Source organism: Psittacula echo (assembly GCF_963264785.1).
Source record: "Psittacula echo genome assembly, chromosome: 6".
In the NCBI taxonomy this organism is placed as follows: Eukaryota; Metazoa; Chordata; class Aves; order Psittaciformes; family Psittacidae; genus Psittacula; species Psittacula echo.
The window spans coordinates 48,302,383-48,308,382 of record NC_137743.1 but is presented as its reverse complement, the minus strand read 5'-3'; the positions used below and the strand labels follow the sequence as shown (position 1 = coordinate 48,308,382).

Here is a 6,000-nt window from a genome sequence, read left to right as displayed (position 1 = left end):
ACATGTGAACTGTAGATTAGAGTTTCTGCTGTCACTGTTGTCATTTGCTGCAGCATTCTTTAGATATATTAGAGGATTGCTTAGTATGAGGCATGCATTCCAACACATTTTCATATACATGTTTGTCATGGTTTAAGGCCATAAGTCAGCCACGCAGCCCTGTCACTCACTCCCCTGCTTTCTTCCCCTCTGCCCCCCCTCCCCCCTCACCCCAGCTCCCAGAGGGACTGTAACTCCCACTGGTTGAGATAAGAACAGCCCAGTAACTAAGGGTATAACACAAACCACTACTGCTACCACCAATAATAATAATGATAAGGGAAATAACAAGGGAAGAGAATACAATACCACCTGTCGATACGCAGCCCAACTGAGCAGTGAACTAGCCCTTCCGGGTAACTCCCAGTTTACACCCTGGGCATGACGTGCTGTGGTATGGAATACCTCTTTGGCTAGTTTGCGTCAGGTGTCCTGTCTGTGCTTCCTCCCAGCTTCCCCTCCTCCCTGGCAGAGCATGAGACTCACAAAGTCCTTGGTCAGAGTAAATATTTGAGCAGTTAACTAAAACCATCAGTGTTATCAGCACTGTTCCCAGGCCGAAAGTCAAAACCACAGTGCTGCACCATCTACTAAGAAGGAGAAAATATGACTGCTACTGCTGAACTCAGGACAATATTTACATTATATATATAATGAATTGATGGATGGCCTAGTAGCACATACTAGAGAGTTAGACTGGAGTCTGGTCAAGAGTGTTTATTGCCAGTTAAGCCTCAATTCAGCACATGAATAAGGAAATGTAGTCAGCAGAGTGATTAATTCTATCTGATAATAATCCTCTGTCAGTTTTTCTATACATCCTCTTTGAAATGATGGATCTACAGTATCCACAGTATTTTACAGTGGTCCTTAGCATTCTGTGTGGAAATGGAAAGGGGTACATGTATGTGAACGTGGTGTGAAAAACTTGCGAAGTGATGTGATTATATAACTAAGAATTACTTAATCATGCTGGTGAAAGTTAATTGCATCATTCTCCATGGAATAAAAAACTGTATTCTCAAAAAACATTCATTAAGTTTAAAGTAGCAAGAAAATGACAGCAGTAGCATAATAATATGTAATTTTGATGGGTTTTTTAATTTTTTTAATTTAGCCTGGTTAACTAACCATAGAATTGACTTTTTTTTTTTTTTTTTTTTTTTTTTTTTTTACTAACAGAAAACTGATTAAAACAGAGGGAGGTATCTCTAATGATAACTGGTTAGTTTCAGATCTTGCCTTTTTGTAAGTCAAAACTACGGTTTCACTGAATTCGGTTGACTTGTTACTTAAGTGCGGTTAGGGGGGATTTATTCCTGTGAATATGACAGTATTTGTTCAACTGAATTTCAAAGGTTGAAATATTATTTTAATATTCTAGGAAGGAGAAAGAAATTAAGAAATTATTATAATTTTATAAGATGGGTCTTGGGTAGATTTGTATTAAAGTAGCTACTTTAGCAACTTTGAATAAGCGCAGTAACAATACTAGATGTTTAGGGCTCTCATTTGCAAAAGGTTACTCAACAAAGATCTTAAGTTATTTCAAAATGACAGCTTGCTGAAGATAAGAATGCCATACCTAGCTTAATAGGTTTTGATGGGAGGTGTGCTAAAATAAGATTAATGATATACTTGCATTTCCTTTTGTCTGTTTTTTCTGAACTTTCAGGCAGATTCAGAAAAATCTCCAGAGAGAAATGAATGGGAAAAAATAATTGTGCTAAAAAGCATAAGTTGAACAATCAGAAAAAAATTAGAAAGCGGACTAATTGAACTGTTACTTCATCAGGAAGAAAATATCAGGCAAAGAAAAGAAGAAAATAATTTGGGTTTGGTCCAAGTGTAGAAAGCATACAAAGCAAAACTGCAGGATAGGAAACACATTTTGTACTTCAAGAGAAATATGATACAGTTTGGGGTAGATGAAGCGTGGCTACATAAAAAAGCAGAGTAGGGTCTTGAAACACCAAGACAAGGTATTGAGGATAGGTGGCAAAATGTCTGCCCTAGGTCTCATATTGCTGATGAGTCTTTGTAACTCTGCGGATACTTTTGTATCTTCTGTGATGTCTTTTCAGCAGTGCAGGAGGGCACTTTAAGCTGAACTGCAACTTTAATTACATTATAGAAGTGGCAGGAGGTCAATAATATTTGTAATATGAGCATTTGTGACAAATCAATTGTATAATGAAAGTGATTATAACATCATTAGAAGTCTGATAACCCAATAACTTTGTGGTAATTACTTCTCAGTTACAGGGAATAATTTACCACAGGAGATGCTGGAATATTAGATACAAATGCTAATAGTTGTAGTCATACATGAGGCATATGTGCCATTTAATAGCAAGTTTGAATCTCATCATTCGTTTGAACATTGTAGATTCTTGACAAGCAAGAGCTGGGTTTGGAAAGGTAGTTAGTTACACACAGTCTTTGAGTCCCTAAACTTGAGAAATATCACTTCAAACCTTAAATAGGAAGATGATAGGGGTTGTTTTGATATTTGGTTTTGCTTGCATGCTCACTAGACCCAAGGCAAGGAGAGGGCTGTAAACAAGTGGTGGATGGCAGAAGTTGAGAATGAGAATCCACTTTTTGATAGCAATTAGCAAAGGCAGTGGTTTATATCCCACATGAAATTGTACCACACTTCTGAAAATTAATTTATACTCCTCCATGCCTATTTATTTAACTTATATGGAGGATTAAACTAATTGCTGGGAACTGTGCTTATGAAGCACATAGTAGGTTGTGCTCTAAGACTATTATGATAATATGATTTATTATTTATGAAACTATCCTGTTTGAAGAAAGGACAGTCATTCCCTTTCAGAAAAGTTCTTATGCCAGATTATTGACTAACAAGCAAAAATTAATTTTTAGTTCTATATATTTAGTACTTCCTCTGCTAACAAGTGTTTTCTGTCCTGTATATCATATGACATGAATGAAACGTAAAAAAAATAGGTATGATGCTGAAAACAAGGTATGTGAAGAACAACTTGCTTGTGTTATTCATGAACTTGATGAAGGAAATTGGTGTGCATTCACATGGATTCTTATTCAGTTGCACATAGGTTGTGTTTTTGCTTGGTAGTTGTTAGTTTTGTAGATGGCTGTTTTGGAGATGCTTAAAATGCTGACTCTTCAAGCTAGATATTTTAAAGAAAAGTATCATAGTAAGGGAGAAGGAATAATATTGGAATTACAGAAGTAGCTTGGGAATTAAGTAACAGAATTTTGACTTATGGGGATTTTAGTTATCTTCAACTGATTTTATGTTGTGTATTTTTGTAAATAAAATTTGCATCACTCTGGAACATACCTGTTGAAGAGAATGAATTGCGTTGTCACTGATTCTAGCACATCGATTGCAGTGTCACGACACAGGGGTGTTACATTTCATTCCTCACTAAGGTGAGGAATTCTGGTCCATAAAAAAAAATAAATTTCCATAAATTTCCATGGCAATGTGTTAATCCTTTTGTGTAAACAGCATGCTTTCTCCTTTCATTTTTGTTACTCTGAGAAAGAACATCCTTTTCTGTATACGCATATGTGTATTTAGACGAGTGCACACATATATAGTAATAATTTAAAATTAAATGTATTAAAGAACTGAAGTTGATTTTTCTGTAAGAAGACCAAATACAGAAAGCACCCAAGAGCTAAACTTGACAGAGTTCCCACTGCTGTCCTGTGATGCACTAATTCAAAAAGAATCCTTCTCTTTGCATTCTGTGTGCCAAAGTGTTTGCCTGTGTTTACATTTGGTGCTGTTAAAGTGTGTGTTACGCTGGATTCCCCTGGTATTTGTCCTTGTGCATCCATGGCACACCCTGTTTCTTGCTTGCTGTTTTCCTGGTCTCATCTTCATATTTTACTAGTCATTTCTTCCCATCAGGTGGCTAATTGTGAAAAACTAATTATTAAAAGTCTGTAAAGCCTGCAGGAACCCATTAAAAACTCTGCTCTCCTGATGAGGATTTTCTGCTTAGACTTTCAACTGAGATTTGTCAGTTAATCAACTTTTAATCTGATTAGCACATGACATATATTGACTTTGTTTCATTTGAGGTCAACAATTCAGGAAGTAACAGGTCTAATTTATCCACAAAAAATTCTGACTACATCAAGCAATTTTCTTTTTAATACAAACTTTTAATCTCATCAAGTTAGTTGAGATGCATTTTCTGTAAACATATCCTGGTTGGCATTAATTAGATTAGCATCCTTTAATTTTTTGTTTATGAAGATATAACTGAATTGTAGTTTATTTGTGTAAATTATTATAGACTGGAGAAATACTAAAAAAGGTGAGGTTTCTGGAAATAAGTCCGTTGCACTCTGTTTTCAAAGTGAATCAGATTTGGGGTATGTTTGGTGTTTTTTTAGCATCTTTTGTCATGGAATCAAATGTCCTGATGCTAAAGGGTACTAGTGCTGTTACAGTTGAAAGGAAGGATTTAGTTTTAACTGAGATTGGTGATAGGCAGGAATGTGATGTTTTTGGTGTTCTTTTTTTTTTTTTTTTTTTGGTGTATGCCCTTAGTAAACAATGTAAAATTAGTCTCTTGCTACCTCAGTAAATACTTTTGTTATTTTTACAGGTGGTGGAAATATGTTCACAGGAGTTGAAGGCCACTGTCAGAACTTCCAGCACCTAAGCTGAGGTAAGAGGCTTCCTTTCCATCTGTTTTATTATTCTAGATGTGAAATGTTTGTTTAGACAAAAATTAATGTGTGGTTTCCTTATGGTAGTACTAAACTGAGAGATGTTTGGTTTTTTCCAAGTTCTGTGACAGGAGGTTTGAAACAGATAAACTGCATTCCTCAATATTTATCCTTGTCTATAGCACTGAATAAATTAAAATAAGAACTTGCAAATAGCCTCTGGTTATCCAAAATTTGTCATGTGCCTCTTGTCGTGTTGTGTGCCCTTTGCCTCTTCGCTTGTAAGAAAGAAATTGTTTTATGTACATCTCTGATATAACAATTTTTTACATTAATCAGTGTGTTGAGGCTGTACTGAGGTTTTTATTAGTGTAACCACTACTTGGATCAAAAAAGTAATTAGAGAATCATAGAGAAAAGTGATTGACTACTTAAAGCAGTAAGCACATTTTGAAGGTACTTAGGCAAACAGAAGTCTGAAGTCTTCTTGACTGGCATAAAAGAAGTTAGTGGAAAGAGACTCTGGCTGTTTTTTAGCACACTTTCAGGAAACACTTCATTTTAGAGGCTCTTAGATCTGTTTTGTGTTAGATCATTTTCACATTAGTTTCTAGCTAAAATTTTTAATGTAAAGATGTGATGTTACTGTGTGTTTATGTGCATTAAAATGGAAGGCAAATCCTGTGCCTTTTATGTACATGATTAGTACTTTGCCAGCGAAGTGATGTGAACATCTTGCTTTCAATGAGAAATTTAGTATATGTACTTAATTTTGTATTGTACTTTTATATGTCCTTAATATTGTACTTAAATAGTATTTCCTGTGTGCAGTGGTTGATTCTCTTCACCTCTGTGGAGTTAATTTGTGAGAAGTGTTGCTTGTAACTTTGACTACTCAGGCTAAAGTCCAGCAGTGGTAGGGGACATTCTGAAATCTCTCCTCCCCACCTCCAGCTGGAGAGGATCTGTTTCACTTAGGATACATTTGTTAAACCTCACTTAAAACTAGGGAACATCTCACAGTGTTGTGTTTAAGCACGTGGTTAAAGGGGTGTTGCGTATCCTACCATGTGTTACAGCACAGTGCTGAAATTGGTGAGGAACTAGTTGTAGTACAGCGCATAACATGCAGTTTCTACCTGTGGAGAGGTTTTTGCACAACCTCTGTCTCCAAGAGGTTAAAAGTCACATGTAGCACCTATTCTTTATTATCAAATTCCTGGTGTTTCTTGTTTTATAATGTTGACACTAGGCACACGAGATTCTAAAAGCTGAAAC

At 35.8% G+C, this 6,000-nt stretch overlaps 1 long non-coding RNA gene across 1 annotated transcript in view; it reads left to right on the top strand.

Annotated features, from left to right (window-relative positions):
- The first annotated feature begins 4,260 nt into the window (after positions 1 to 4,260).
- The window catches only part of LOC308222980, a 46,065-nt gene continuing 44,325 nt past the window's right edge, over positions 4,261 to 6,000 (top strand). Inside the window, exon 1 of the long non-coding RNA XR_013957228.1 lies at positions 4,261 to 4,721. This is a non-coding gene — a long non-coding RNA (uncharacterized lncRNA). The remainder of the gene's footprint in view (positions 4,722 to 6,000) is intronic.